An 8,054-nucleotide genomic window follows, 5' to 3' on the forward strand; every position below is an offset into this window, starting at 1 on the left:
AGGAATGTGTGACATTTCGGGTCGAGTCCTGAAGAAGGGTTTCGACCCGAAACATCACCCATTCTTTCGCTCCAGAGATGCTGCCTGTCCCGCTGAATTACTCCAGCATTTTGTGTCTATCCCCGGAATACCTTTTCTCTAACAGTGAATTAATGCTCCTTATTCTGCATTGCACCACTAAAGGAATAAGACCTTGTCCCTTGAGAAGTCTCTCCATCTTTGATTGCATTTGTAGGGCTTGTGAACCATAAAGTAAACCCATCCAGAAGACAAAAGGTAAAACATCCCGTTACTTGAAAGAACACTTGGCTATTGCTTCACCAGTTTTTGAACCGGATGCTGGAAATTAAAAATAAAAGCTTGATGTTTTCAAACGAGAAATCAATCCAATTTTCCCCAACACTTGCAGTGATCTGAATTCTACAGAGAAAATGCAATTTAAAACTATGGGCTACATCAAACAAAAATGAAATTCAGATTAAAATTTCAGATTACCAGACTTTCCAGTGGGTGTTAGAACTAGTTAGTTTAGTTTTGTTTATTGTCACATGTACCGAGGTACAGTGAAAACCTGGCGTGTGTGCTAACCAGTCAGCAGAAAGACAATACATGATTACAATCAAAGATAGACACAAAAATCTGGAGGAACTCAGCGGGACAGGCAGCATCTCTGGAGAGAAGGAAGGTGTGATGTTCCAGATTGAGACCCTTCTTCAGACATTCTTTCTCTCCAGGGATGCTGCCTGTCTTGCTGAGTTACTCCAGCTTTTTGTGACCATCTTCAGTTTAAACCAGCATCTGCAGTTCCTTCTTACACATAATTACAATCGATCCATTTACAGTGTATAGATACATGATAAAGGAATAACGTTTAGTGCAAGGTAAAGCCAATTCTGATGAATAGTTAACTCTATATTTTTTTTTCTCTCAAGACGCTATTTAACCTGCTGAGTATTTCCAAATTGCTTTTATTTCATTTCAGATTTCCAGCACCTGCAGTGTTTTGTGTCTCAGAACATTTTTTATTCTCACCTCTGTTCTCATTCATCTATTTTCACCTCTTCCAAGCAGATCATTCTGCCTCACAGTCTCCACAGACAATCGTTTGTTCTCCCCATCCCTTCCCCATCTCTGCAACTTAAAATACGTTTGATAGTTTTTACTTTTCCCAGATTTGTGGAGGTTGCCAACTCTCATTCTCTCTCTGTAAATACTGCTTCACCTGCAAAGTATTTGCTACATTTTCTGATTATATTTTGGATGTTTCCTGGGTTAGATGATGAATGGATCGCACCCTACATTGTTCCATCAAATGCTCATAAGGCAGGTACATTCTAGATTGGATATGGAATAAAGATCCCTTTGCGCCATCTCAGTAAATACTCCCTAGGCTGAGATTAGCAGAGATTAGATATAGAAAGTTCCTCTTGCATAGTCCCTACACCCAGGACAAATAAAACACAAAATAAGGTACAGAGTAAAGCTACATGTTTGGATATGGGATTAATATCAACTTATATAACCATATAACCATATAACAATAACAGCACGGAAACAGGCCATCTCGGCCCTACAAGTCCGTGCCGAACAAATTTTTTTCCCCTTAGTCCCACCTGCCTGCACTCATACCATAACCCTCCATTCCCTTCTCATCCATATGCCTATCCAATTTATTTTTAAATGATACCAATGAACCTGCCTCCACCACTTCCACTGGGAGCTCATTCCACACCGCTACCACTCTCTGCGTAAAGAAGTTCCCCCTCATATTACCCCTAAACTTCTGTCCCTTAATTCTGAAGTCATGTCCTCTTGTTTGAATCTTCCCTATTCTCAAAGGGAAAAGCTTGTCCACATCAACTCTGTCTATCCCTCTCATTATTTTAAAGACCTCTATCAGGTCCCCCCTTAACCTTCTGCGCTCCAGAGAATAAAGACCTAACTTATTCAACTTAAATGCTTTAACGTAATGATCATCATTCTATTCAAAGTAGAGTGACCTGTCTTACTCTTTATTTATTCTGTTCCTAAAAGGAACATGTCAGATGGAGTATTGATTCCATGATCAGTTCAGTTCTGTTCAGCTTCTGTTTTGTTTATTGTCACGTGTACTGAGGTACAGTGAAAAGCCTTTAGTTGTGTGCGAACCAGTCAGCAGAAAGACCTTCTCAAATGCAACATTTCGGGTCGAGACCCTTCTTCAGACTGACAGTCGGGGAGAGGGAGACACGGAGATATGGAAGGGTGCGGTGTGAAAATGAGACATCAATGGGGATGATCAAAGAAAATGTGGATTAGACCATTGTTGGCGAGGGGAAGGTGACAATGAAGCATACAATGTAATCAGGAAGACAGTCAGACTGGTCGAAGAACGGATAGCGGAGGGATGGAGAAAGTGGGAAAGCAAGGATTAGAGGAATTAGATAAATCAATATTCATACCTCTGGGTTACATATAGCTTACAACCCAGCGGAAAAAATATCGACCTCTAACTTCTTTATGCCAATTCTCTTTGGTGTCACTGCCTATCTAGTTTGTCCAAGGTAAGGTCATCCCAGTGAGGGCAGTATGATTGGTGGAAGGCTGCCTTCAGGAAATAAAACCTTGGAGCTGTAGTTTCAGACCAAGAGTGACAACTCAGTAACCCTAGTAATCTGAAATCTGAAGAAGGGTCTCGACCCAAGACGTCACCCATTTCTTCTCTTCAGAGATGCGACCTGGACCACTGAGTTACTCCAGCATTTTGTGTTTAATCTTAGGTTTAAACCATCATCTGCAGTTCCTTCCTACACAACCCTAGTAATCTGCTGTTTGACAAATTATTGGACTCCAGTAGCCCAGAACAGAGCAGGCATCACATTGCAAAACAAACCAAAACTGCAGATGCTGGAAATCTGCAATAAAAACTGAAAACGCTGCACAATCTCAGCAAGTCAGACAACATGTGTGGAGAACAAAACAGATGTAATGCTTCAGGTTGATCACCTTTCATCAAAATTATTTATTACAGTGATGGTCAGGACAAAGTGGGAAAGATGAATATATGGTAATCAAAGGGTAATGTGTTTTTAGTGTGTTTCCCGACACAGCCACCAGGCTACTAAACACTACAACAAATAAACTCTGAACTACATAGACTATTATTGTGGAGGAAGGAACTGCAGATGCTGGTTTAAATCAAAGATAGACACCAAATGCTGGAGTAACTCAGCAGGACAGGCAGCATCTCTATGCTACCCGTCCCGCTGAGTTACTCCAGCATTTAGACAATAATTGTTATTATTGCATTATTATGGATTGTTTTGTCCGTGTGTGTTAGATAGATAGATAGATAGATAGATAGATAGATAGATAGATAGATAGATAGATAGATAGATAGATAGATAGATAGATAGATAGATAGATAGATAGATAGATAGATAGATAGATAGATAGATAGATAGATAGATAGATAGATACTCCGCTGCATTTCCTTTTCTCTCTTGCTTGTTGATCCATTTAACCCCTGGCTACAGTTTAGTTAACAAGGAGCATGAGCACATTGACTGTGTAAGGAGGAACTGCAGATGCTGGTTTAAACCAAAGATTTTTTATGTTATTTTCTTTTCTCTATTTTCTCTCTCAACTTTCTTCATTTACTCGTTTTCTTTCTTCACACACTATATATTTCACATCTTTCTATCCTTTACTATCTAACTTCTTTTTCTTATTCTCATCTTTTTTCAATGTAACAAAAAAAAAAAAGAAGTTGTACATAAAATGTATTATGAAAATATATATTAGGCACTTTGGTGCCATATGACTGTACTTACTTCTGATAAAATAAAATATTTAAAAAAAAACAAAACCCAAAGATTGGACACAAAATGCTGGAGTAAGTCAGCGGGACAGGCAGCATCTCTGGAGAGAAGGAATGGGTGACGTTTCAGGTCGAGACCCTTCTTCAGACCATGAATGGCCGGGCGATGACAACCTGCAAAGGTTTGATTGATCTACAGTTACATGTGAGGGATTGCCCAGGTACATGATCTACAACTCTATCCTTGTTCACAAACCTGCAAAGCATTTTACCAATTCTGAAAGAGAAAGAGATTATGTGAAATGGGGAGGGAGGGAGACGGAGCGAAATTTCAGGAAAAGGGGAGGAAGATAAGGTAGAGAGGAGGAGAGAGGTAGGAATTTGAGAATAGGGAGAAGAAAATGGGAGGGGGTATGGAAAGAATAAAGGAATGGAAAGTGCAATAGTGTGAAGAGAAATATGAAGCGTGATAGAATGATATCTATGCGACAAGTTGGCTAACAAAAACAGATAATTTGAAATTCATCCCTGGTTGGAAATAATAACCACATTATCTAGTACCATCTGCGCATTGTACCCTGCCTCCAAAATGCACTCCAGTGACCTAATGATTGTAAATTTAATGTGTTCGGGTGAATTACCTGGTAAAATTGTAACGGGAGTGTTAAACTGAACAAATGTATTGAGAACTGGGGCTAATTAAGCACCAGTACCATTTCAAGCATTCTCCCATCTTTGGGTACACTGTACCAACAAATGGGACATTATCTAAACTAAAGCTGGATTTATTCTCCTGACAACAGAGAAGCTTAAAGGAGAATTTCCAAATGATGATGATTTTTGAAAGTGATGAACTGTTCCTAGCGAAATATAACTGGCTCAAAAAAAAAAAAATCTGGGAGGAGGAGAGAATTTTCTTTCACAGAGTGAATTGCAATGATTCAGAACTGGTTTGCCTGGAAGAACGCCGGTGGCAGATTCAATAGTGATTCTCAAAAGGTAAATGAATGATAAGTACAAAGGAGAAATCTGCCTGGCTGCGAAGGGAACGAAGGCTAGGAAATGGGGCCCCTTGAAAGGCTGTCCCACCGAACCCACACAGGAACTAGAGGCCGAATGGTTTGATTTGCCAAATTGGACGAAACTTTAGAAAACATGGTTAACTTTGCGGCTGATGCAGCTTCCTAGCAAACTTAAAGACAATCTGGACACGAGAGACTGCAGATGCTGGAATCCTGAGGAAAAAAAAAACAGACAGCTGGAGGAACTTGTGTAGGAAGGAACTGCAGATGCTGGTTTAAACCGAGGATAGACACAACAAGCTGGAGTAACTCAGCGGGTCTGGACTGAGATGCTGTCTGACTCGTTGAATTGCTCCAGCCTGTTGTATCTCGCTGGAGGAACTTGATCGGCTGAGTTCATCCAGCAGTTTGTTTAAAGAAAATCTATTTCCCCCACGTAGAGGACTGAACGACTGAGCTGTTGACTACCAGGCTGAATATAGACACACACACACACAACGCTAGCTCAATCCCACACTCAATATACTGTACTCGAGGCAACTTCAAACTTAAAGTCAGACGACAAAATCGCTCCTATTTCAAGGTTTTTCGAGGAAATATATTACAGTAACAGCTGTGAATGGACTTACAAACAATATTCGCCCCTCCCAAATGTTGCATGCAGTGTGCGGGACGATGCGGATTGTTAATGGCTGGTATTTTGGTGGCACTGATGTTTTAGTCATTGCCTTTCCACCGACACGATCGAATCAAACGCCATAAACTGGGAACAATGTCCCAACTAATTGCATCGTACGTTGCAAACCGTTCAAAGTTCCCAAAGGATAATCTTTGGTGACACGTTGGTCGCCCAGGAGTCTCGTCTCGTCTCGTCTCGTCTCGTCTCACCCGGCCACTGACTTACCTGTTGTGTGATTCTCCCTCTGTCCCGTCAGTTGCTCCCAGTAGCGACTGTCATTCCGGGGCTGGTCCGTGAGGCGACCAGTCGCTCCTCTGACTCTTGTTGTTAAACCAGGGGGCAGATTACGCCACAGGCAAGGGGCAGATTTTGGACGGGTTGCTTTCTGGAATATAATTTCTTCCAACTGTCAACATTTCACGGCGGTGTCGCCTCTCAGAGTCTTCACCTTAACCTCCAAAGGAAAAACATGGAAATGCTAATAACTGAAGGACGAGTGGGTCCAACGCCAACTTCTTGCTGATCTGTGCTTGGAATTTGTGCGAGTTTTCCCAGCGTGGCGAGATATTGCTGATAAGGACCCGGTTGTGGCGACCCTGTGTGTATGTCTGTGCTGTTTAGCGGAGGAAATAAGCTTCTTCAGATGCTGATCTTGGAGCTATTGTGGACTCCGGTTAGAGGGAGAGTGAATGGGGAGTAGGGTTGGGCTACGCGCCTGCTGCTGCTGTTGCTGCTGCTGCTGTTGTTGCTGTTGTCGCTCTAGAGGGATCCCCGAACTTCATGTGTTAGGGCACAGTGCCACTCCGAGCCCGTTTCAGCAAAGTGCAGCCAAACAACGCGAATCCCATCTCTACTCGTGGCAAGGGAGAATACAGCTGAAATGTTTCCAAAGGAGATGAGATGACCCTGAACGTGTAGAGAGAGAGAGAGAGAGAGAGAAAGAGCGAGTTCAGATCACGACTGGACCAATGTTTAGAATGGATGGGTTGTCTTATGAGGATTAAAAAGATAGACACGAAAGCTGGAGTACTTTGTAGTAACTGCTACAAAAGTTACTTCAGCATTTTGTGTCTATCTTTGGTTTAAACCAGCATCTGCAGTTCCTTCCTACACATGGTGTCGTATGAGGATACTTTGGACAGGCTCGGCTTATATCCGCTGCAGTGTAAGTGCAGTAAACAAACTGTTGGAGGGGCTCAGAGGTCCACAGACACAAAAGATCCTGAGGGGGTCTTGACCTGGTCCATGTGAAGAGAATGTTTCCTCCTGTGGGACTGTAGAACTTGTGGAGGGGGCTAGTTGTATTACTGAAACTCTTCTCTTGTTTGTGTGTATGTATATATATGTGTGTGTGTGTGTGTGTGTCAGTCATCTGGGCACAATCTATTTTCTTCCAAACGCCTGGCCACAGCCTTCCCATTTTCACACATCCTACTCACATTTTTCCCGTCAAGGCAATAAATATCTCCCTGTTGCATTCCCACCTATATTTCCAAAGATTTTAATCATTTAAAGTTTTAAAAACAGCCCGAAACCCCCATTTCGGAAAGAGAACCTGAGTGACGTCACAATGCACTTGCAAGGCAGGACGGGGCACTCTGGGAGGGAGGGGCACCAGCGCTCACGTGGCGGCGGCTGCTGGAACACGACGCCCAGTGGGGAGGGTGGAGCTGGAGTGAGGGTGGAGCCCGGGGCTTGGGGTGGGGCCGTGACCGGGGCCAAGAAAGAAGTCGCTGCTGGATGAGCCTGGGTCCGGAGTCAGGGACGAGCCCGGAGATGAAGCCCCCCCCCCCCCCCCCCCCTTTACCCACCTACCTCTCTACCCCCTCCCCCCCCCCCCTCCCTCTCTAGGGATTGGAGGGTAAAGAGGAGGAAGAGGGGAGTACTGGGGGATGAGGAGAAATGAGCCATGCCTGCGCAGTTGGGGGCTATGCGTGAGTGGTGGAATATTGCATTGGGGGCTATGCGTGAGTGGAATATTCGGTGATGGGGTAAAAGGGGCAGATTAATAATATTGGGGGCTATGCGTGAGTGGTGGGATATTGCGTTGGGGGCTATGCGTGAGTGGTGGAATATTGCGTTGGGGGCTATGCGTGAGTGGTGGAATATTGCGTTGGGGGCTATGCGTGAGTGGTGGAATATTGTGTTGGGAGAGTCTGCACTTGGTCTAGTATTGTTTAAAAATAAAGGTTGTGCATTTAAGACAAAGAATAGCTGATTTGTTTTTCATTCAGTAAATCTTTGCAGCAGTGTCTTAAAGGAAGTGCAAGCTGAGGCTTTCAATATCTTTATGGCTGAGGTAGCTCAATGTCTGATAAAATAGGGATAAAAGGTTACTGGGGTTGGGTGGGGAACTTTATAGAGGTTGCAATCAGCACAGCCTTGATCTTATTGACTGTCAGAGCAGACGGAAGGGGACAAATAGTTTAGTACCAGTTTTTATTTCACACATATGTGTGCCCGCTCATAGACATCAATCCAGACCTGATTTTCATTTCTCTGCCATGTTATCGGCCCCAAACGTTGGAATTGCTTCCCAAAATCCCTTCCCCTC

At 43.3% G+C, this 8,054-nt stretch overlaps 1 protein-coding gene across 3 annotated transcripts in view; it reads right to left on the minus strand.

Annotated features, from left to right (window-relative positions):
- The window catches only part of LOC129708585 (chemokine-like protein TAFA-2), a 100,954-nt gene extending 94,598 nt beyond the window's left edge, over positions 1 to 6,356 (minus strand). Inside the window, exon 1 of one of the 3 annotated variants that reach the window (XM_055654409.1) lies at positions 5,726 to 6,356. The gene's annotated coding sequence lies outside the window, so the exon portion shown is untranslated. The remainder of the gene's footprint in view (positions 1 to 5,725) is intronic. The other 2 variants (XM_055654410.1, XM_055654411.1) reach the window with 2 other exon arrangements.
- Between the last annotated feature and the right edge of the window lie 1,698 nt (positions 6,357 to 8,054).

The sequence above is a fragment of the Leucoraja erinacea genome, chromosome 24 (genome assembly GCF_028641065.1).
Source record: "Leucoraja erinacea ecotype New England chromosome 24, Leri_hhj_1, whole genome shotgun sequence".
NCBI classification, from domain to species: domain Eukaryota; kingdom Metazoa; phylum Chordata; class Chondrichthyes; order Rajiformes; family Rajidae; genus Leucoraja; species Leucoraja erinaceus.